Source organism: Crassostrea angulata, chromosome 9, assembly GCF_025612915.1.
Source record: "Crassostrea angulata isolate pt1a10 chromosome 9, ASM2561291v2, whole genome shotgun sequence".
In the NCBI taxonomy this organism is placed as follows: Eukaryota; Metazoa; Mollusca; class Bivalvia; order Ostreida; family Ostreidae; genus Magallana; species Magallana angulata.
The window spans coordinates 1,156,309-1,182,147 of NC_069119.1; the positions used below are offsets into that span (position 1 = coordinate 1,156,309).

The 25,839-nt window shown below is 34.7% G+C and overlaps 2 pseudogenes; one reads left to right on the top strand and one right to left on the bottom strand.

The window, feature by feature from the left end:
• Nucleotides 1-1,440: 1,440 nt before the first annotated feature.
• On the bottom strand, nucleotides 1,441-25,400 carry LOC128162569 (uncharacterized; annotated as a pseudogene).
• Nucleotides 14,908-15,500, top strand: LOC128162600 (zinc finger protein 354A-like; annotated as a pseudogene).
• Nucleotides 25,401-25,839: the final 439 nt, after the last annotated feature.

Consider the following 25,839-nt stretch of genomic DNA (forward strand, 5'->3'; position numbering starts at 1 on the left):
CTGTTCCGACAACCTTGCGAGTGGAAGGGAGGGGGGGGGAATCCGGGATGATTCGCACCTATTCTGTTTCGCGCTGGGATGATTCGCACCTCGATGTTTCGCACCTCCCTCGGAGCGAAACATCTCACTGTATTAAGATATTTTTCTCGTGTTATTATTACTCTGAAATTAATTATAACCAATATAAGAATTGAAATAAGTTATGAAAAACATTGAAACGATGTTTGCATTTATGTATGCGCCGCTATAGTGTAATGATTTTTTTCGTTTTCGTCGTCTTTTTTTATGAGGGCCTTGAAGCCATGGCGTTATTATATAGGTTCAGAACAAGAGGTATTGATTGTGTTTTGATAACAATTATAACATGTCTTTTAGTTTAGCTTTTTTTTTTCTTTTGAAAGCTGAAAGGTGTTAAAAAACAGTTTTTTCATATTTCATATTTCACATGTATTTTACTTGTTACAGTCATCAAATAGCAGTCAAATCATCTCAGATATCGCTGTCAGCCTACACTCATAACTGCACTCGCTAAGAGAGAGAGCCTCATACCTCACTGCTCCACTGACCACAATTAGGCGTTATTATTGCCGCTTCAACGAAGACAAATTGGTACCAGTACTTAAATGTACAAACTTTGTGCTTTTATTTTATATAATATAATTCCCCTTCTCTTTTAAATAAAACTATAAGTTAGCATGACAATTGGACAATTGCTGACCCTGCAGGCGCCACAGTTCTGACGCCATCATGTGGTTGATGTCAAATTTAAAAGGCTAGTTGCTGAAAACAATACATTGATTTCTTTGTTTAAAGTTTTATTTAAAAACAAATTATCATCAATCATTCATAAGCAGTATCATGTATATCTATGTCAATATACTCATTGTCTAAATACATTTTCAGAATCTTTAAATCAGTTCTGCAAAAACTCCTAGATAAAAACACCAAGGGACAACATATTCCACACAAGGATTCTATTAAGTTAGAACAGAAGATACAAGATTAGCAGGAAATCAAACATCAACTCTACTTCTAAAGGTTTAAAGGTAAGTCAAAACAATTGTCTCATTGGATGTGAATTCTGACTGGGTTAATATACAGGTATCACTCCTCTATATAAGTAATGGGCCTCAGTCCCTTTGTGGCCTCGCTCCATTGCTGGTAAAGAATTGAGTGCTACCTGTCTGTTAACCAATTATGTGTAATTAAAACATGTCACACAGAGTTTGCTGATAACCACATGTAACAAATACAGTCCATTCATTCTAATGTAACAAACACAGATTATAGACACAGTCAAAACAGTCACTGTATATACATCTACTAGAAAAAAGAGTTTGTCTATATGTAATATACATGTACATAGAATCACTTGATATATACATGTGATACATAAACACAGTTTGTTTACATACAATATACATGTATAAACATGGTCTGTTTCCTTGAGATTTGATATGCAATATGAAAGAACAATTTGTTTACAAACAAACATATGATATATAAACAAATAAAGATTGAAGAAATGGAATGATTAACTCATGAAAACCTAACACAGAAACAGTTAGACAGAATGTTTACATCTTGTAGACACGGCCAGTGTATGTGTGATACATTAAATTATCCACACACAGCGTGTTTACATCTGATACACACCGTATGATGACATGTAATGTGTATAGTTTGTTTACATTATATCTACACACAGTATGTAATATATACTTATACGCTTTGTTTACGGATAATTTATACAGTTAATTGATTTACATGTAATATTGGATTTTCTTCACTTCACATGTTTCCTCAGCCACAAAGAGGTTGTCTCTGGTGTCCACACATAAACCAAATGGAGTCTGTAAATGACAGTTGTCAATGTAGCGGAGGAACTGTCCGTCCTGATCCAGGATGTGGATACGGTGGTTGTATTGGTCTGCTGTCAGGATCCGACCCTGGCTGTCTGTTGTGATGCCACGTGGATTAAATGATCCCTTGGTAGTAGAGGGAGGACTAGTGTAGGTAAACCGGAGTTTCCCGGCCTGATTGACCACCACTACTGCATGAGCTCCATTGTCTGACACACAGATATCTAGGTTCCTGTTCTCACTGATGTATTTAGTGTTAAATAATCCACCAGATGAATAGAGAGGTTGTCCTTTGTCGTCGTACTGAATACTTTGTTTCTTTGTGGAGCCAGAGTAACGCACAACTTTTGTTTGTTTTCTATCATCACTGTCCATGACAACCAGGAGGTCACCAGAGGAGGTACTACAGACACTGTAAGGTATCCACCCCCGTAGTCTGATCACTGTCTGTATCTGTGCATTCTCCACTAAGTTCACAGTTCTATCATGGTAATCAGTATAAACTAGATCCCCACTCCTTTTCACTGCTATGTCTATTATAATGTTCCCTGACTTGGTTTGGATGGACTTCACTCGTTCCCCTTGGAGGTTGTAGAGGTTCATCATGCTGTCCCTACCACGCGTCCAGATCTCTGTATCATTCTGACACGTCACACTGAATAGATATTCATACCCTGTGTCTATAGCTGTGATGACCCGGGGTACATCCATCAGTGACCGGTCTGGGGGAGAGGACTCGGCTCCCTGGGGCGGCATGCTGTAGTCTTGTTCCTCGGTTGTAAAAGATAATGCTGACAGAGAACCAAACTGTTCAATCAGCTGATCTGTGTGGATTTCCTGAGGCCTAAACTTTGGTAAGGACACTTTGAGTTTAGGAGGCAATCTTCTGAATTCAGCGTTCCTGGATTTGTACTCAGAGACAAGGCAGACATCTTTGGAGTTCAGTAACTTCTTCAGTTCAGCAATGGTCTGTGTGATTTCAGAAATGGTGTGTGTGATTTCATCTTCCTGTTTATTCAGGACGACCAGGTGTTTGGATTCCATTTCCTCCACGTTAGATTTCAGGTTTGTGATAATGGTGTCTATTTCTTTGTGCCAGACTACTCCTTGTTTGTCAATTGCTGTTGTCAATTTCCGTGAATTTTTACTCAGATCAGCTTTCTGCACTGTGATGTGTGATGCAATCTCTTTGTAATTAGGATAAATGGATTTTTGTAATTCTTGCAAATCTTTTTGTAAAATTTCTGTTTTGTTTTCAAACCTTTGGAAAATGTCTATTTGGTTATGTCCTGAATGTTTTCCAGATGATATACACTTTGCACAAATAGAAATGTCACATTGTTCACAGTGGAGTTCACATTGTTTTTTGGGGTGTTTTCTACATTTAGGATTGCTGAAAGTGGCTATATATTGTTTAAGTGGCACCACTTTATGACCCTTAGAGGAATCAGATAAGTGTTTCTCTACACAGTCTTTACACAGATGTATATGACAAATTTTACAGTACATTGTTGTTTCACACGTTTCACAGAGGATGCAGCGTACAAGATCCTGGAGGCTGTATAGGGGGTCCATGGTCAGGGAACCCCTAGCTGCAATTAAAATACTATAGGAGGAAGTAGACCTGGAAAGTAAAATTCAGTCTGTATTAAAGATGTATACATTTACATATACCATCTTGTTTTAATTAATATTTCTGTATAATTATGTAGGATTCAGAGATCCCATTTCATGCATTAAATTTACATTATTTCTGCATTCATGGTCGCCATATTTTTAATTTTTCTTGACTGTTTTTGATTATTTTTTTTGAAAACGCAGTATGAAAGTGGATTATAAAATTTACCTAACGTTATCCCATTGGTAAACTAGAAATCGTCAAATCCAGCACAGCAGGCTTCAGATTAGATATTTTTTCTTCCTGGTCAGTCGCTACCAGTGCAAGATCGTTTAATTGAATTTAATGCCAGGTACTACGATAATGTGTGATTGTATATGTGTTGGTTCAGATTAAGGGTCACCCATTGTTAGGAGGTTTAAATAGATCTGACATTCTTTATAACTGCTTGCTGAATATATTCAATTCAGCTTTAAAATATAAATTATTATTTTGTTTTAAAGAAATAGATATTGTTTCTTATGACTTGAGATTCTCCTATTTAATCGACATTTCTATAAAAGCTGGTGTGGTGTAATGGTGCCCACATTCCTTAGAGAATGAAGAGTGGGTTCAAATCCCAGCATTAGCATACAAATGTAGAGACTTACCGGTATACAAATGCATGTTATATGTGTGGAGTTCTTGATGTAGAAAAAAAATACAGTAAAGATTGCATGGTTATGTTTGTTTCTAATCTAGTAGATTTATCCTAATTATCACCGTACAATTATTTGAGTAGAAACTTCCAATGCAACAAAATAGCATGCATGTAAGTCTATCTTAATCGTGCTTAAAATACAGAAGTCAGTGTAAACATACCTCAGTCGCGCTGGAAGCCAATTGATAGTTGGGGAAGGGTTAGTGCACGGTCATGTCCACGAGCAGTAGTGGATTCATATGATATTGTACTGTTATCCATTGCTGTTGCATGTCCTCTTGAAGTCGCAAGAACAAGTGACACAGCGAGGGAAACCCATGTGTTGACAGGATCTCTTCATTAACCTCCTCATAATTAGTACCTCATATGCACCCCTTCAATGTAAACAGAGAATTCACTGTCCAATAACACCTGGTACTCCTTCCGTGTATACTATGAATACAACACTGTCATCTTGTTTTAGAAATTAAAGTAGGTACACACTGAATAACACATGATTATTAAAGTATCTTTGATATTGATTCTACAAAATTATTATAATGTTTATTATAAATACAATGCAGATAATTCAAGGAAAAAATAATGTGCTTAAAAAATTTAGCTTATTTCTTCCTTAATTTTACAGCTAACTATTATTAATGGTTTTGTGTTTCTATCTATATTTTCTTTTCTTTTCTTTGTTTTTTACATAAACATTCATACACACGTTCATACAATCTCAACAGGAATATACAATAAATAGCTTGAGGAATATAATTGATACAACCAGCGTACACAAAAAAGAAAGTATACAAGTCTACTCTTGCAAAATATTTCCCAACAAAGACAAATTTTTGTCAAATATTTTCATTTCAGAATTTTTATAAGATACACATTTTTAAATTTCATATTTCACTTTTAAATAACATAAAAACCAGATAAATATGGGGGTTTGTTTTATTTAGAACAGTACAAAATGTATAGTTTTCCATATAAAATAAGGAAGTTCACAACCATGTTTGTGTCTAGAATAGGACAATTTTCAAAAATAACATTTGATATATAAACAATTTCTTTCTGAAGTAGTTTTATACCTGTGAGTACTATACTGATTCCACATAGCTAATGATTGGGAACAACTAATGAAAATGTTCAATAGTGTCAGAAGAATTCCCACAGAATGTGCAATCATCATTATCAATAGCTTTTATCTTCTTCAGATAATTTTTAACTGGGAAAATTCTGTGTAAAATCCTATACTGGAACCGTTGAGCAGCAGCATCTTTGGTCAAATTAATATATAGTTTGAACACATCTTTCTTAGGTTTTTTTCCGAAATAACCATGTGCATTTGGTGACATTCAGCGTTCCATTTGACAATAGAAGCTGCATTGAGTTTTGTCTTTAGTGTTAATATTTTTATAGATAATATTGGTAACTTTTTTATATTAAGGAACAATAGCGCATAATAAAATGGTTTAATTGAACAAATAGTATAACAATACAGTTCTTTACTTAAACTAGAAAGTCTTACAAACTTTGCAATGACACTTATAATGCTATTATATAGCATTGTGCATACATGATTACGGTAATGTAAAATTTGTTTTCAACCATATCTTTTGGTAGAAAAGTTTCATTATCATCTAAGAAATCATTAAAAAATTTTACACCCTTTTCGTACCAGTATTTTATAAACAAACTTTTCTTACTAACCGCTACCAATATATGATGCCAGTACATACAACCATGATTTTTTTCAACCCAGAAGTTGTTAGTGTCTTTTCTAAAAACTTCTGAATAAAATCATCACCAAAATCCAGCATTTTGCTGACAACAGTGTCGCCGTTTATTGCATAAAATATGAATCCATAGGATGTGTGTGGATTTTAGGATGTTAAACAAGTGGACTATCAAAGATTCATATGCATTACCCAGAATAGAGGATATTTTAAACACACTTTCTGGATACAAATTTTTTTTCAGTACTTGATATGAAATCAGGCTACTATCAAGTTGAAATTGAGGAGGCTCATAAACACAAAACAGCTTTTATTGTTGGACCGATTGGATTTTATGAATTTAATCGTCTACCATTTGGTCTATCTAACAGTCCAGCAACGTATCATGGAGGAATTTCTTTGAGACTTTAACATGAAAATCCGTGTGATCTATTTGGACGATGTGAACATCTTTGCGGATTCTTATGAAGAACATCTAGAGCGTTTGTACCTTATTTTCAACAGATTAAGGGAATGCAACCTGAAGTTAAATGCAAAGAAATGTAAACTATTCCAGAAACAGGTCAAAAATGTAGGATTTGTAGTATCAGTCGATGAAATTTCTACAGACCCTGATAAAGTGCAGAAGGTGTTAGATTGGCCAGTACCTAGACATCCAGATGAAGTGCGCGAGTTTGTAGGATTTGCAGGATTTTACAGGCGATTCATCAAGGATTTTAGTAAGATTGTGAAACCACTACAAGATATTATGCCACCACAGAATCAAAGGAAGAAGAGAGTAAAAACATAAATTAAGGGTTGGGAATGGATACCAGAGCATGATGTGGCATTCAACAAACTGAAGTACCACATGGCACATGCACCAATTTTGGCATATGCAGATTATAGCAAAGAATTTGAACTCCACATAGATGCCAGCACAGAGGGCTTAGGAGCAGTTCTTTGTCAGGAGCAAGGAGGAAAGCTCTGAGTAATCAGCTATGCTAGCAGGAGATTAGGGAAATCAGAGGAAAATTATCCGGCCATGAAGCTTGAATTCTTGTGTCTGAAATGGGCAGTCACAGAAAAATTCTATGACTATTTATATGGAAACAAATTCAAAGAAAAGACTGACAACAACCCATTAACGTATATATTAACAACAGCTAAGCTAGACGCCACGGGACAGAGATGGGTTTCAGCTTTATCAACATTTAATTTTGAGATTTCTTACAATCTAGGAAAAAACGTGGATGCAGATGCCTTGTCAAGTTACCCACTTGCTAGGAAAAAAATCAGCTCAAAGGAAATACAGGCAGTCTATGGAAATATATAGGTAAGTACCCATATTAGTAATATGGCTGAAACAACTGAGCCTTTAAATATTGTTGAAATTACAGATTTCCGAGGACAACCCCTAGTTCAAATAGAACAGAGAGAAATCTGAAAATTACAGCGGGAAGATCCGTTACTGAGGTTTTGGATTGAAGCTATTAGGCAAAAGAAGTTGCCACCTAAGAACAAAGTACCAAAATCCAAAGACCACAGCATGATGCTGAGAAATTTTGACAGTTTAAAACTGATTAGAGGCATATTTTATAGATCATTCACAATACAGGAGAATTTGATTAACCAGTTAGTGCCACCAAGACAGATTATACAGTCAGCACTTATAGGACTTCATAACAACATGGGTCATCCAAGACAGAACTATTGGACTATTGAGAGACAGATTTTTCTGGACAGGAATGAATTTTGACACTGAAAACTGCATTAAGAACTGTAACAGATGTTTAAGAAGAAAATCAACTTGTCAGAAAGCTCCACTTATCAACATAACATCATCCTATGCATTAAAACTGGTTTGCTTGGATTATTTGACTTTAGAGCCTTGCAAAGGAGGGATCAACAACATTCTAGTCATCACTGAACATTACACTAGGTTTGCAATGACAGTTCCAACAAAGAATCAAACAGCAAAAACAACGGCTGAATCCCTTTACAACAGCTTTATTATACATCAAGGTTTTCCAGCTAGATTACACAGTGATCAAGGTGCACAATTTGAGAGCAATATCATTAAAGAATTATGTGAAATAACCAAAATGGAAAAGTCAAGAACTTCACCGTACCATCCTATGTCAAATGGAATGACTAAAAGATTCAGCAGAACATTACTTAACATGCTAGGTACATTAGAAAACAACGAGAAACAAAACTGGAAAAAGTACATACCATCTCTAGTTCATGCATACAACTGCACTAGACATGAGAGCACTGGATATTCACCTTTTGAATTGATGTTTGGCAGGAAACCGAGATTACCAGCAGAAGCAGCCTTTGGATTAGAGAATAGTGAAGAAAATAAGAAGAACTATAATGAGTATATATTGGATTTAAAGAACAGAATGGAGAAAACATTTGACATAGTACAAAAAGCAGCTGAAAAGTCTAGAACAAAACATAAAGTTCAATTTGACAAAAAGGCAAACGCTAACAAATTACATGTTGGAGATCATGTTTAACTGCGTATTTTAGCATACGACGGAAAACATAAAATTGCGGACAAATTTGAAGAGAATGTCTATGTTATCAAATCGCAACCTAATCAAGATACACCCGTCTTTGTTATTTTAGATAAAGATGGTCATCAGAAAACGGTCCACAGGAATTGAATAATTCCTACGGGAACAATAGAACAATTGAAAGGAACGGAAGTCAGGCCTGACACAGAAGAAGAAAGAACGCAGGAAGAAGAAGACCAGGAAGATGAAATTGTGAGTTTCTGAGATAGAGATGCTAGCGATAGTGAGGTAGACATGTATATTATCAAAGTATTGGCACCACAGCCAAATACAGACATAATACATCAACCTGAGAAACAAGACAAAGTATCGGTAGTAAGAGAAATAGAGAGAAATATTGAACCAGAGAGAAGATCAACAAGAGAAAAGAAGAGGCCAGTTTGGCATGATTAATATGCAATGAGTCAGAGAGAGGTAAGTGAGGAAAGTGAAAGAGTGCGACTGATTACACAATTGATTTCGTCGGATGTTTTTAAAGTTACTCCTCCCTCATTAATACAGAAAGTGGTAAGGTCAATTGTAGAATGATGGAACATCATTCACGGTTGGGAGAGGATGTAACATAGCAAAATATATGTTTAAACTTTAAAAGTTATGTGTTTAATTGTATTTACTTCTAATATAGAAAATAGTGTGTGTTGATAAAAGTTTTACTTAGATTATTAATTACGAGAGTTTGTTAAGGGTATTTATCAAGTATTTTTGTAATTTTATTGAATAAATATTTTCCCGCCAAAAGTTTGGTGAGCGATTGGCTAATTTATCATGTGACATGACTGACCGGATAGACTGGTTTGACTCTGAGGGTGTTTTATATATTTGCTCAGAGTCCAGGCAGGAGAAGGTGTGTTAAGTTGTCTAAAGGATTTCAAGATCTGCATTGCACCTACCTGGCCTTAAAACTTAGATTAGGCTGTCAACGCCTAAATTCCATAATTTTGGGCCACTTATTTATTGATCGATAACATGATTGAATTACAACGAAAGATAAACAAACTGCTAGGCACATAAGCCTTGTTGTTCATTATTGAAATAATAAGTTCTACAATTGCTCTCCTCTAAGGAGCTTTTGTATCCAGAAACGTTTTAAAGATACTATAGGAATATCAATATTGACCATATTAAGTCCAACATTAAAATATTTTTGGATAACAACCTTCTGTTTAATTTTATCAGACGTGCATGGCTTTCCATAGCAATTCTAAAAGTTCTTGGGTCAGAGATGACAATAATTATTTATTGGGATGTGGTAGAGAAATAAAAAAAATGATTGAGCTTTGGCAATATAAGTGTTTTAATTACGGGTACTCTCAAATAGGAGTAAGAATTCGTCTATTCATTTGCTAAATCAATGCCAGTGTCTTTGATAATTGTATATCATAATTTAAGTCAAGAATTATATTGAGATTAACTGAAAAATAAATACCTAATAAATTGAATTCTGTTGATCCCCAATCTAGTTTCCACCTAGTATGATGGAAGACTTGACTAGAAAATTTCTTAAGCCAGTCCAAATAGACATAAATAACAGAGATTGGCAGCTGATCGAAATCTCGCAAAATCCCGCGGTCCCTATTGTAAAGTGTTCCCAGTTTAAATCAGTATATCTTTCTAATAAACAATTATATCGAAATATAAACAGCTAAAACCTAATAAATGAGTTGTTTGACATTTGTTTTGTAACAACAACATATATTATACTTTGGATCGAATGTTTTAGAATTAACACAAACACCTGACTAGTAATTGTTTAATAAGTAATGTACATTAGTTAGACACGTGAGTTATGTACCCGTTTCAAGATGAATGAAATCGCCCACTCGGTCGAAATTGGGTTACACCCCTCTTCGGTGATTTAGTTCCTCCAGTAAACATTCCAGCTATATGAATATGCATTTGTTCTAATCCAAACTGATGATTCTTTAGCAATGATGATAATCCAACACCAATTACTATACCTACATTGTACCGTAATGGACAATATGCAACAACTTGTTGCGCCCCCCCCCCTTCCCCCGGTCCACCGTTCAAATTGGGTAATCTATTTTTAAATCAGGATTACACACGTGTATGGTGTGCATACCTTTTACATGAAAACTCTTGCTCACTGTGTTATTACATCCCATATAACATTTTCATCAGTTGTAAATGTTATTGTCGACACATTTAAAATGCATCGGTTAATCTATTTTGTGATATTGCTCGCTCCCATTGTCTGCACTGTTTCGTCAGGCAATAACAATATTTCACTGAAGGTTCAAAACATGGCTGAGGCAAAATAATTCCCGAATTCCCCTTTGAATTTGGGGCGTTTCCGCACGCGACAGGAGCTGGTTTTTAATGAGATGAAAAACAATGTGTAAGAGTTCTAAATATCCCAGTTTTGTATAAATGCGAGGTCATTTGAATTGTTGATGCGTGTTCTTTCCGGAGGGGGGTGAAAAGGCCTGGGCTTGATTTTCAAGCATAATTTTTTATGTGTAACTTCGAGGTAAACAAAGTCTCACGCCTAGCTGGATGCATGTGTATATTTTGCTTAAAAATTGTAAATGAAGTGTTGTTTAAAAGATTTCAAGAGGATTTTACCCAGAAGTTCGTTTTGAATTGTTAATCTGTGCAATTTTTGTAAGAATATATAGTAAACAATCATTACTGAAGTGACACCTATAGGCCTCATCTTTTTAAAAGAGGATTTTTTTGGCATGCTTGTTGCACAGTATAACCCAAAAACCAACTGAATAATTTTTGTCAATTTTGAGATATTAAGGTCACAACAACTTGAATATGACCGTTCTACAAATAAACTGCCTTTTTATCTTCATCCTTGAAAACGTAATTTCTGAAGCTATGTCGTTTTAGCATGGTGTCAAGTTGTTTTAGCAAGATGTCAATTATGTAAATAGCATGCTCAAAATTAATGTAGAACACCTTAAAGATCTGTTTATGCATCTAAACTATTTAAATTAAGGTTGTATGGGACACCTTCATGTTGTTACGTATTGTTTATCGAAATAAACAGTAAAATGAATAAAATAAATATAAATAAATAAATAAATAAATAAAATAAAATAATTAATAAATAACAATAGTTATTTATTTCCATTATTGTCACCTAACAGCGTAGCTCAGTGGGTTAGAAGGTTTACTACGAATATGTAAGTCATGGGTTTAAATCCCTCCTGGTGTTTTAGATTTTTAACCTCTCGAAATATTTTCAAAAGCTATTTTTCGGTTAAATATTGTAAAATTTTGAAATTCAAAGCTGGTGAAAGTATTCTTTTTAGAATTATAGTATATTTTCATCCACATTGATATCAACAGGTGTCCCATACCACTTAATATTTTTTCAAACATTGATTAGTCTGACAATTATTTTTGGATCTGTCTACAAACTCTTTAGGTCAAAGATTGCACATTTCGTGGACATAGCGACAGTGTTGATCAGCTGTGCTGGCATCCAAAGAATCCGGATCAGTTGGTGACAGCTAGTGGAGACAAGACAATACGAATCTGGGACGCCCGGACCAATCGTTCTGTGGCCACTGTCAGTACTTAAGGTAAAACAACGGTTGATTTTGTGATCCAGGAATAATTGAGCTGCAGAAACTGTCAATCCTTACTTTGAGATAAAACAGCTGTTAACATGGTTAATACAAATGTACAGGGACTTTTGGACATTTCTATAAATATGTGTGAAATTCCATTTTTGATGATGTTACTATACATTAACTATAAATCAAAATTTAAGGTGAAAACATAAACATCTGCTGGTCACCAGATGGCAGCACTATAGCTGTGGGCAATAAGGATGAGTAATTACTTTTATTGATGTCAGAAGTCACAGGTCAAAGGCCGAGGAACAGTTTAAGTTTGAGGTTCATGAGATCTCTTGGAACAATGACGGAGACCTGTTCTTCTTGACGAGTGGGCAAAGAAGCATAAACATACTGAGGTAGTTTTTAGACAGATCATTAGATGGAGCATTGCAGTATAAGGAAGTATTAGTGAACAAATGGTTAGGTAATTGATTGCTATTACAGCTCAATGTAACGCAAAGTTTTTCATATTAATTGTGCATATTTATTTTACTCAATATCTTGTGCAGCAATTTGGTAATATTAAATGCATTGAACTGTATGCAAATAGAACACCTTGTCATTGACAGCTACCCAGATTTAAAACTCCAGCACACCCTGAATGCTCACCCTGCTAGCTGCATCTATATCGAGTTTGACCCCAAGGGAAAGTACTTTGCCACCGGTAGTGCAGACGTCTTGGTCAGTATTTGGGACGAAGCAGAGCTAGCCTGTATTAAAACCCTCTCCACGTAGTAAGAGTTGTGCACAATATATTACATTTAAGATTCACTTCACAAGTGCTGCACATTTTGTTGCATAGAAACTACACATGTACACTCATAATGGTCTCAAAAACTTACCAGATAATTTTTTTTCTTGTTTTAAAAATGGTGTAATTTCAGATCTACTACCAGCAAAATGTATCTGTATATACATTTATGTATGATAAGATCTAGAAAATTTATAGGTTTTTGAATTCTAAAGCTTAATAAAGATTCACTGATGTCAAGTTTAATATGTAGTTTATGCATTTTATATGACATTGTTCAACATGCCCAAGAAGTCATATATAAGCCATGATATTTGGTCTATGTTTCTTAAGAATAATTTATAAGAATTGCAACCATCTTTTTATCATATGAACTCTACTTATTAGGGATCTCTTATTTTTGGTCGAATGGTATTTCTGTTTTATTGCAATTACTGATAAAACAGAGACATGGACATTTAATGTGTTGATTTCAGGTTAGGGTGGCCAGTCAGAACTCTGAGCTTCAGCCATGACGGTACAATGTTGGCCTCAGCATCAGAAGATCTAATTATAGACATAGCAGAGGTCGACTCAGGTAAAATTGTTATAGTAGATGTTATATGTGTGGTATGTTTATGTGTAACGCCATTTAACGTGCTTGAGTAAGTCATATCAGTGTAAAAAAAAATGTAAATCCATACATGTACCAGTAATAGTATTCATCAATTAACATCATGAATACATGTACTTGGTGTTTTATAAAAGTTAAAAAAAAACCCAAACCAAATAACATTCTGCAAATTGCAATAATAATCACTAGTTATCAGCTGGGTCTATCAGTCCTCCTGATGTTGAAATATTCATGCAAATTCCTGACTTGAACATGCATGCTAATGCATAGAGAGAGGCTCAAAATGCTTAGGTGTATTGCAATTAGACTCAAAATCCCCTTTATATCATTTTTTTTATTTCTCATATTTTAAAAGCCATATACACTCTAATACAGTTTTAATTGATGGCTGCATTATTCTTTACTTTCTAAAAAAATTCATCATTTTCTCTTTTTATTGATACATAGATATTGTAACAAGAGAGAGAGAGAGAGAGAGAGAGAGAGAGAGAGAGAGAGAGAGAGAGAGAGAGAGGGGCTTACAGATAATAGCAATTGTCTTTTAATAGTTTATTGATAGTTAGTTTCATATTAAGCATATCTACATTGTGATCTATTTCTATATGTGTGTTTACAGTGTCACTGGTGGAAGCCGTTTACCTGGAATAAGCCTTTCTACTGGTCAACCTAGGACTGAGGGCACCTGCCGAGTTCTACTGCCAGAAAGCCGGTGATAAGGGGAGGCAATTCAAAGAGGAAGTTCGCATTCTCTTTAACTAAAATGTGTACAATGTCTGTGAATGATGGAAAGACAAGACATAAATGTATGAACTGTCAATGATTAAGAGAAAGTGAAATGATTGTCCATGTTAATTGACAGGGATACAGAGAATATTTTCAATGAACGGTAAAAAGGAACAGGTAAAAAGATGGCATTGTTTTGAACTTTTATTGCAGTGAACACAATGAAAAGACGCGAAACAATTTGTATGCATGTATTCTTGATTTATTATTTCTTCAAAGCTTCAAAAACGACAATGAATTGATCATTTAGTCATTATCTTTTCATTTAATTGCAATTACTATTTACAACAGTCTCTAAAAGAAAGGAAATGGTATGATTACCTTAAATTCCTTCCATCATAGTATTTTAATGATATTGTTATTTAATGTAATATCAAATCATGTTATAAAATTGTAATAACTTTTTGCTTTATTAATTATATCTAACCTACTAAATATATATGTTTAAATTATTTGAATATTCATGTTAAACCAAATTTAATGGTTTATATTTAAGTTTTTTTTTCTTAATTACATCTTACCACCTTAGGTCCAGGGGATGTTCTATTGATACACGAGTCGAAATGATATTTGAATCTATGAGAATATTATAGCAAAACAGTTTTAAATAAGCATTTCTCTGCATTATACACATAACTCTGAGACTAATTGTAAAAACAATTAAATACACCTGTAATTGCCATGATGTAGCTTAGTTCAAGAAGGCCACTAGCAACCATTCAAACTGACTGTATTTAGCCAAAATTACCCAAACTCTCTGATAACATCACTGTTGACTACCTGGCTTCTGATTTCATGGATGAGGAGTTTGACAGTGGATATCACAGCTTCAGTGACAATGCCTCCATCAATTCCAGTGGCTCCATTTCTCCCAACTCCAGTGCCATGGACCAACTGCAACAGAAGTTTCTTGAGGATTCCAGCATGAAAAACGAGTGTTCTAATTTTGATGATCTGGTGTGTGTACGAGTCCATCATGGATAGTTGTTCAAAAACCTGTGACGTTTTAGAGGCCAAGACCGTGTCGTCTGCTTTCATTGTGTCATCTGCCGTCAAGTTTAAGTACTCCAAGCACCAGTGTCCTGTGTGCGGGAAGACCTACAGAGGAAACACCAACTTGAACTATCACATGGCTACCCACACCGGCATCCGGCCTCACAAATGTTCCATCTGCGGCAAGGCCTTTACCCAGAAGTCCACTCTGCGCACACACTTCCGGATTCACACAGGCGATAAACCGTACAAGTGCAAGACCAGCACTCGTGCATTTGCGGACTACTCCACCTGCATGAAGCACGAGCGGACCCACAGCGTGGAGAAGCCTTACGCATGCCCAGAGTGTGGAAAGTGTTTCGCCCAATCCGGAAATATGCTCCGACATCGGAGACACACAGGAAAAACTGAAATTCCACAAAAAGTGCTTATACATTATAGAATAAATTCAAGAGAGTGTCAATATTTACATTCTGAATTCCTTGTGTTGTTTTTGAAAGAGATTGTTATTACTGCATGAAATCAGTATTGTTCATTATTTTAATGTACCGTAAATGTATTGCATTATGTTTCATGTATTTTAACATGTGGAATGTTTATGTAAATGTATGCAGTACTTGTAATTGTGTTTGAATGTTGTGTATTTTGTAAAAAAAAAAAAACATCATTTCAAGATTTTCATTTATTAAAAAAATAAATATTCTATTCATACATTAATAGTTGTTGGTTTATTTTGTAAAACAGAAACACTTTTTTTGAAACAACATTCAATTAAAACGGATATTTTATTTTCCCAAAAGATTTTTAAAAGACCTAAAAAATTATATTTTCAATATCAATGAATATATCAAAATTAAAAATTAAGAGAAATTGTTTTAAAAAGTCCATTATTAGAATGAAACAAAAATTCATTTGAATGTGACATTTTCCATACAGATCTCTCCTCTGCCAAGAATTATCCACAGACCCACTACAGGTTCACTGCCCACTGTGGGGTTGTTATACCATTGTACTTTTGTGCAGTCAATCTTCGAGTTATCCGCCCTTTAATGTATAGTAATTTAATATGCGGTCTTCAAGGTTAATGTTTAAAAAATTATAGGACTATATGTGATATGGGCCTTTAATGGCCCTATAAAATGAACATCAATTTACAGTGGGTTAATCTTGCTTCCTTTGTCAAATATACATGTGAAATATTTTCATAATTTTTTTCATTTAAATCATAAGCCCACAATTTTCAAAAATGACATAAAAGATTTTCCTTTTCCCACCATTTTTGCATTTTAGCGTTAAGCGGCTTGTTTTCAAACAGTTTTGTCTTACTGAAGACATTGAACGATTGCTTGAACAATAGTATTGTCATAATTATATAGTTCTTTGACAAAAAGAAACATAATACATGACTGTGTATATGTAACCATGGCAGGATCGGTATTTTTTTTTATTTTATTTTATGGGGGGGGGGGGGTTCAATACATGTAAATGCTTTCTGTTTCCAGAATGAAGGGGGAGGGGTGGGGTCGGCGCATACGTTTTTCAAAATGTACATGGAAAAGAAACTAGAATTTATTTTAAAATAAGTAATGGTACTCCCTTGTTGTTTCTACCGCGTCTGCTATATATGTGTTTATAACGTTTTAGTGCGTTGTCAGCCAGCGGACACAAACTATAGGACTGTCAAGTATTACAGGAGATACCTGCATGTAAGCGGGTATGACAATTCTGATGTGTTTGCAAATATTCGAATCGAAGACTCTTTACATGACGTAATATTTACATTGAGTGTATTTTTCCCCATTCGATTGAATTTGAAATCTGCAACGTGTAATAATTTCTTGTGAATACACATATCCTTTTCATGCGCCAGGAGCATAAATTTAAACGTCATCAAGTGTATTGAGTATATTTATTATTGTAAAATTAAATGAAATATTCAAACTTACATAATATCCAATTTGACATGTACAAATGGAAAAAATTCGTGAAATAAAATCTAATGCGGCATTCAATTTTTCTGCACCGCTTGGTTTGTTCGAGGACCGACAACATCCAAAAATTTAAGTGCGTGCCGTTTTTTCTGATGTTGGAACCATTTTAACGAGAGCTTGGACTTTGGGTAATTCTGTCAAACAGCAATGTGACATAGGCCTGTCTATTTCATTGCTGGACAATCAGCCATGGTTCTTAGATTTTAACAAGATTGTTCTGGCCTTTCTACACAATCGATGCATAGATTCGTTTGAAACCACGTCATTTTTTAACTTGTTATGATGTAAGGAATAGATAACTTCGCCCTACCGAAATTCCAAGGTCTTGTTAAAATTGTTCTACTAGCTCCAATCTGCTTTCAAATTAATGTTAACTGTCTTTTTGTGGGCCCCGTCTTTTCAGCTTAATGTCCTCTTCCTAATTCACAAATTCTCTGAAAGGTAGTTTCACTAAATAGTTTCAAGTAAATACAATTTTTAAGCTCTTGAAAAAAGATCCCAATATAAATGTAAGTTTCAGGAATCCTCCCTCTCCAATTTTGTCTGATTATATAAATGATGTATGATAAAGAGTTAGAACTTACTATCCTGTTATTAAACGGTGTATATAACCAAGATGACGACCATTTGATTCTGAGTAGGGGGGGGGGGGGTAGTACCTATATGGACATAGCATTTATTCTATTCCCTCTTGGGTCTAAATTCTTTTTTCAAGTTGAAAATAGACACTATCAGATAATATTCAGTGTTTTTTTTTTGTCAGATTTTGTTGCTAGCTAAAGATTTATTTATTCAAATGTACCAAAATGGAAATAAAATACTGGCCCTTAAAAGAATAGCAAATTGAATTTGAAGGGCCCTTGTTTTACGTACATTTGCCCAATCTCAGTTTCTAGAGCTATGGCGATAATGTTTTTATCCTGTTCTATGGATTCGAATTAGACTATTAAATGAGCATTGCTGTTATAACACACATATGATCGAATAACATTTCCGTTCATTTAAAATTGAAATTAAAATTGGCTATAGAAATAACTTGCTTGTTTAGATAAGTGATAGTTGATACGTTGAAAGTTACATGTATATCACAATATCTTGGTTTTATCAAACTAACATATAAACACCTTTACGTGTTACTTTAATTAGCATCTAGAGTGTATCAAAATTAGTAACTTTAAGTTGATTGTTAAATTCTCTCTCTCTCTCTCTCTCTCTCTCTCTCTCTCTCTCTCTCTCTCTCTTTCTCTCTGTTCGGCACTATCAAATGGCATCAAATTTCATTTGATGTTTTGACAATGTGCCGTTATAAATGCTTAAACTTGGACAATGGCTTCAATGACATTTTACAAACCTTATTCACCGAAAGCTTCTTTAAATTATGATACACAACATGCAAGCACCTGCCGTTATAAAATGTTCTCCTTATAAAACAAACCCATATATATAATAATAAACAAGTGTATTATTATACTCTGTCCCGAGTTTTTGCTTTCACCACTTTTCGCTTGATATTTCGATAATAATAAATACCTTTGTGCTCAAACTATGTTCATCCATTAACATGAAAAATGTCCTGATTATCTGTTTTGAAACGCCCCATCTATCGCTTCAGGTTTCAATACACATCCCAAAATAGAAAGTATACGGGGATTTTGCATTGCATCAGCCATTAATAAGCCCGGATGATAACGTTGAAAAATTGCTTGAGGTGTCCCGAGTATTTCCGAATGGAAAAAAGATGGAGGAAAGTTTCTCGTTGAGCATCACAATCTGGAGGCAGGCTTTCTTAAAGTAAATCTCGGAGTGATCCAATCTCTTGGCTAACTGCATCACGTTGGCGGAAGACATTCTGCTATTGTTGTCAACTCTTTGGGGAATAAAATGGTTTTTTGTGTCGATACGCTTTTTATAAGTATTTTTTGTTGGGGTTCCTTTGATAAGGCTTCCCCCAACGAACGGTTTGAACTACCGCGACAAATGGCGCCGGTGTCGGCATTGCGCGCCGTATCAAAGGCGCTATCTTATCTGTGAAACGCTTTTAGAAAAATTTAAGCATTGCCAAATTCTTCAGATACAGAACTTAATGTATATTCAAGGTATGGTCGAGAAAGTTATTTCAAAGTAAAACCATATAAAATATTATTTTTAAGAACAAAAATTAAAACAAGGTGGAAGATATGGTCTAAAATTGAAACCATCGAATTAATTGAAAATTTGCAATTTATATTTGTAAAAATTGTCAAGTGTTATGAAAGAACCAATTTTCATAATTGGATTCTTTTTGTTTATAAGATTATAAATTATACTTTTCATATTACATGTAATTTACATAAGAAGTTCCATTGGTTTCTATATGTTTTTAGTTTGAAAATATATTTCATACGTATTTTTAAAACAACTTCTTTTACAATTATGCAACAAGAAAGTTAATTCATTTGTCATAAAAGCAAAACTTTAAGACTTTATTTTTCATTTTTTTTTATATTTCCATAGAAAATCAGTAACAAACCTAAAGAGTCCTAATAATCGATTTTCATAAGAAATAGAGCAGAAAATACTAGTGAATTTTATTAATCAATAAAATGCTTTTTTTGGTGATTCATTCGGGATATGAAGGTAGGGACATTGCAGAAAAATTACAAAACTCGCGTTAGCGGATTATGTAAATTTTTTATGCAATTATCACTACCTTCATATCCCGAATGAATGAATCATCAAAGAAAACCTTTTATTGTTTATATTAACATCTTTCTTTAAACTAATTGATAAATTGATTAGGAAAAGCAAGTAAAATTCATTAAATTACTGTTGATGTACGTAAGTAGGTTAGCTAAAAGAAACAGCCAAATCGTCTCCTGTGAGACTTTGAGTCTGACATCGTCATGATTATTTCGTGCAGTCCGTGATTTTTCCTAGGTCGCTATAGGTTTGGACCAATCGATAAACAGGGCGTGTCGATATCTGTCCTGTAATTTTCTTGTCAGTTTCAGCCGCTGTAGATTTCGACCAATCGATACATGGGGCGTGTAGATTTCAGTCTGGCTGTTTCTTTAGAACTATGAATTGACCATAAGTTTCCTTAAGAAATAGAGGGAAGAATACTTGGGAGATGTAAAAAAATATATATAAATCAAACCTATTTTTTTTAGCGATACTGCTTAAATAATTTTTTTTTTATTTTCCACAGGTTAACTGAGTAAAATAAACACCGTATATTGAAGGGGCGTACTTTACATTGATAAAATATCGATAGTTTTTTTTTTGTTATACTTAGTAGTTCTTATACAAATGTAGTTACATTCAATTACGGTCTTCATATATTCCACGGGAGAAACTTTTTTTTTGGGGGGGGGGGGGAGGGGGCAGTTTGGTTTTTTTTCTTTTTCAATATCATTGTACCTTGTCTACGGCAAATCTTATTTCTAGGCCTTTTTCCATTATGTAACGTTTACGTTACACGCGTATAGCTTACTTTGTATTTAATATTTTGGAAAGAAAGATAATTGATGGGGGACACTCAAAAATCCTCCTGTAATTAATTTCAATGATGCACTGGTAATTGAACTGTACATCTTTAACCACCCCCCCCCCCCCCCCCCCCCCCCGTTGTCAACAAAGGCGGTAAATCACATTCATTAGTATTTTTTAAGAGGGTTTTCAACGGATTTAATTTTTGAGTTTTTAACGCACTTTAATTTTTTTTTCAAAATGCTTTGCCCCAGAGGTTCTGTTTTGTTTTCATCAAACCCAGTTGTAACCGAGTTAATCACCTGGGCAGAACACCCCAACTCTCCTCTGTGTAACATTGTTGTTCGGGACTTTTTTTTTTTTTAATCTCCCCAAATAAAATATTTCAATTGTACCTTACAAATTACCAAAAAACAAACTACGTCTGAAATCACTTTAATTGTTCTTTATAAATATACCTTTTAGTAGTCATGGACATGCGCGGATCTAGATGAGAGTCGGAGCCCACCCCCCCCCCTGAAAAATTCAACCTTATTAAATTCACATTGTGCATTTCAAGTCGGGTTCGTAATATAGAGACCAGTGTTCTGGATGATGCTGGTGGTAATGTTTTCTTAGTATGCAAAGATGATCTGCATTTGTTTCTACTTCCTTGAAGGGGTTGTAATGGTCGAATGTGAAGGTACACACAGTACTCTTGAGTCCCGTTCTTTCCATGCAGGTCAGCGATCCAGTGCAGCCTCTGCTCCTGATGTCTCCAATCTAAAGACACTTCAGCTCTTTTGCAAAATTCAAGTAATCTGTGGGAAGCTTTCTCTCAGTCTGCTCTACAGTATGTAAGAATTGTTCACATAGCCTAAGATGCTGTTTAAATGATGAAGTTGCCTCCCTTTGACTAGATGAACATTAAGTAGATTTTTTAATAATGATGTAATTTTTAAATTTTACATACATAAACTAGCTTAATTCCAATTATCTTGACACAAGTTAGGTGCATGGATTTTAATATATGTTTCACAATCCAAAATTGAATGTAGTGAATTAATTGTAGTTATTAATGAATGGTCTCAATTTTGCAAAAGTTGAGCATAAATTAATTTTTTTTTAAATGTTAATTTACAAAAATTGACTTTTGGTCTTCCTGATGTTTTGTTTCACTTTAATAAGGTTCCCTTACCATGAAGATAATGGTGCCCCCAGTCTTTAGACTATTTCTTCCTCTCTGATGCTGACGGTGGATTGTTGACCATTTTCGTCATTTCAGGAGACAAGATTTTGTATGCACAAGGTATAATTCAAAAAGCTAGCTTTAATGCACCCTTATTGTGCAGCAGAGTATTTAGTTTAAAGCCATAGGAATGCCCTTTCTCAAATATTTGCATGATTCAAATAGAGCAAATTATCTCACAATTATATCAACTGCGGGTGTTAAGAGAAATGGAATAATAAATTATTTGTTTAATCAACATTTTTCCATATTCAAATTAATATAGAATATATATTCTTGCTAATGTACTCTATCGAGAATTAATAATTTTGCATCTTAAATTGACATTTCATGATCAGTCATTTCAGCGCCTTTACTTGAAATCTGGGTAGAATCCAGCCTTTTTTTGGAAAGCTTAAGTATTTTAAAACAAACAATTTTTTCATATTTCATATTTGCATATATCACATGTATTTTACTTGTTACAGTCATCAAATAGCAGTCAAATCATCTCAGATATCGCTGTCAGCCCACACTCATAACTGCACTTGCTGAGAGAGAGAGAGAGAGAGAGAGAGAGAGAGAGAGAGAGAGAGAGAGAGCCTCATACCTCACTGCTCCACTGACCACAAATAGGCGTTATTTTTACCGCTTCAACGAAGACAAATTGGTACCAGTACTTATATGTACAAACTTTGTACCTTTTTTTATATAATATAATTCCCCTTCTCTTTTAAGTAAAACTATAAGATAGCATGACAATTGGATAATTGCTGACTGTGCAGGCGCCATGCACTGTTCTGACGCCATCGTGTGGTTGATGTCAAATTTAAAAGGCTAGTTGGTGATGAACCATACATTGATTTCTTTGTTTAAAGTTTTATTTAAAAACAAATTATCATCAATCATTCATAAGCAGTATTATATAAATCTATGTCAATATACTCATTGTCTAAATACATTTTCAGAATCTTTAAATCAGCTCTGCAAAAACTCCTAGATAAAAACACAAAGGGACAACATATTCCACACAAGGATTCTATTAAGTTAGAACAGAAGATACAAGATTAGCAGGAACCTCTACTCTAATTCTAAAGGTTTAAATGTAAGTCACATCAATTGTCTCATTGGATATGAATTCTGATTGGGATAATATACAGGTATCTCTCCTCTATATAAGTAATGGGTCTCAGTCCCTTTGTGGCCTCGCTCCATTGCTGGTAAAGAATTGAGTGCTACCTGTCTGTTAACCCATTATGTGTAATTAAAACATGTCACACAGAGTTTGCTGATAACCACATGTAACAAAAACAGTCCATTCATTCTAATGTAACAAACACAGATTATAGACACAGTCAAAACAGTCACTTTATATATGTATCTAATAGAAAAAGGAGTTTGTTTATATGTAATATACATGCACATAGAATCACTTGCTGATACACATGTGATACAAGAACACACACAGTTTTTTTTTACATATAATATATAAACATGGTCGGTTTTCTTGAGATGTAATATCAATATTAAAGAACAATTTGTTTACGGTACATACAAACATAATTATGATATATAAACAAACAAATATTGAAAAAATGGAATGATTAAACTCATGAAAACCTAACACAGATACAGTTAGACAGTCTGTTTACATCTTGTAGACACGGTCAGTGTATGTGTGATACATTAAATTATCTACACTCAGCGTTTTTACATCTGATACACACCATATGATGACATGTAATGTTAATAGTTTGTTTACATTATATCTACACACAGTATGTAATATATACTTATACGCTTTGTTTACATCTAATTGATACAGTTAATTGATTTACATGTAATATTGGATTTTCTTCACTTTACCTGTGTCATACTCAGCCACAAAGAGGTTGTCTCTGGTGTCCACACATAAACCACACGGAAGCTGTAAATCACAGTTGTCAATGTAGCGGAGGAACTGTCCGTCCTGATCCAGGATGTGGATACAGTCGTTGTTAAAGTCTGCTGTCAGGATCCGACCCTGGCTGTCTGTTGTGATGCCGCGTGGACTAAATGATCCCTTGGTAGTAGAGGGAGGACCAGTGTAGGTAAACCGGAATTTCCCGTCCTGATTGACCACCACTACTGCACGGGCTCCACGGTCTGACACACAGATATCTAGATTCCTGTTTTCACTGATGTGTTTAATGTACCCACCAGATGAATAAAGAGGTTGTCCTTTGTCATTGTACTGAATACTTTGTTTCTCTGTGGAGCCAGAGTAACGCACAACTTTTGTTTGTTTATCATCATCACTATCACTATCATCTATTTCAACACTGTCCATGACAACCAGGAGGTCACCAGAGGAGGTACTACAGACACCGAGAGGTTTCCTACCCTGTGGTCTGATCTTTGTCTCTACCTGTGTATTCTTCACTATGTTCACAGTTCTCTCACAATAATCAGTATAAACTAGATCCCCACTCCTTGTCACTGCTATGTCCTGTGGACTGTTCCCTGATTTGGTTTGGATGGACTCCACAAGATCTCCTTGCAGGTTGTAGAGTTTCATCATGATGTCACCATAACCACGCGTCCATACTTCTGTATCATTAAGACACGTCACACCGTATAGAAATTCATACCCTGTGTCTATAGCTGTGATGACCCAAGGTTCATCAATCAGTGACCGGTCTGGGGAAGAGGACTCGGCTCCCTGGGGCGGCATGTGGTAGACTTGTTCCTCTGTTGTAAAAGATAATGCTGACAGAGAACCAAACTGTTTAATCAGCTGATCTGTGTGGATTTCCTGAGGCCTAAAGTTTGGTAAGGACACTTTGAGTTTAGGAGGCAATCTTCTGAATTCAGCGTTTCTGGATTTGTACTCAGAGAGAAGGCTGACATCTTTGGAGTTCAGTAATTTCTTTAGTTCAGCAATGGTCTGTGTGATTTCAGAAATGGTGTGTGTGATTCCATCTTCCTGTTTATTCAGGACGACCAGGTGTTTAGATTCCATTTCCACCACGTTAGATTTCAGGTTTGTGAAAAATGGTGTCTATTTCTTTGTGCCAGACTTTTCCTTGTTTGTCAATTGCTGTTTTTAATTTCCGGGAGTTTTTACTCAGATCAGCTTTCTGCACTGGGATGTTAGATGTCATCTCTTTGTATTTAGGATAAATGAATTTTTCTAATTCTTGGAAATCTTTTGCTAAACTTTTTGTTTTAATTTCAAAACTTTGGAAAATGTCAATGTTTTTATGTCCTGAATGTTTTCCAGAGGAAATACACTTTGCACAAATAGGAATGTCACACTGTTCACAATGGAGTTCACATTGTTTGGCGGGGTGTTTTCTACATTTAGGATTGCTCAAAGAGGTTAGATATTGTTTTAGCGACACAACTTTATGAACTTTAGAAGAATCAGATAAATGTTTCTCTACACAGTCTTTACATAAATATATATGACAAACTTCACAGTACATGGGGGCCACAGAGTCCTGACACAGGGTGCAGCGCACAAGATCCTGGGCGCTGTTTCTGGGGTCCATGGTTAGGGATCCCTTGTAACTATATGGGAACTAAACCTGGAAATTAAATAAATTCAGTTTGTATTTATGATGTATACATGTATTATCTTGCTTTGAGTAACATGAACTTACATGTATATGTAAGGTTCAGATATGTTCCATTTCATGGATAAAATTTACATTTGTGTAGAGTCATACATGTACAAGTATAATTTTTTTTTAATGACTGATTACAAAAAAAGAATGAATTCAAACATAAGAAAATATTTGTCTAAATGATATTTTTGACGATTAAGAAAACACAATAAGAAAGCGGATTATAAAACTTACCTAACGTTACCCAATTGGTAAACTTCAGGTCTTCACGATCCAACATGGCGGGTGTCAGGTGTTTCTTCTTCCTGGTCGGTTGCTTCTTGTGGAAGATCACGTGAATGAATTGTAGTAATTTGTGTCTGTG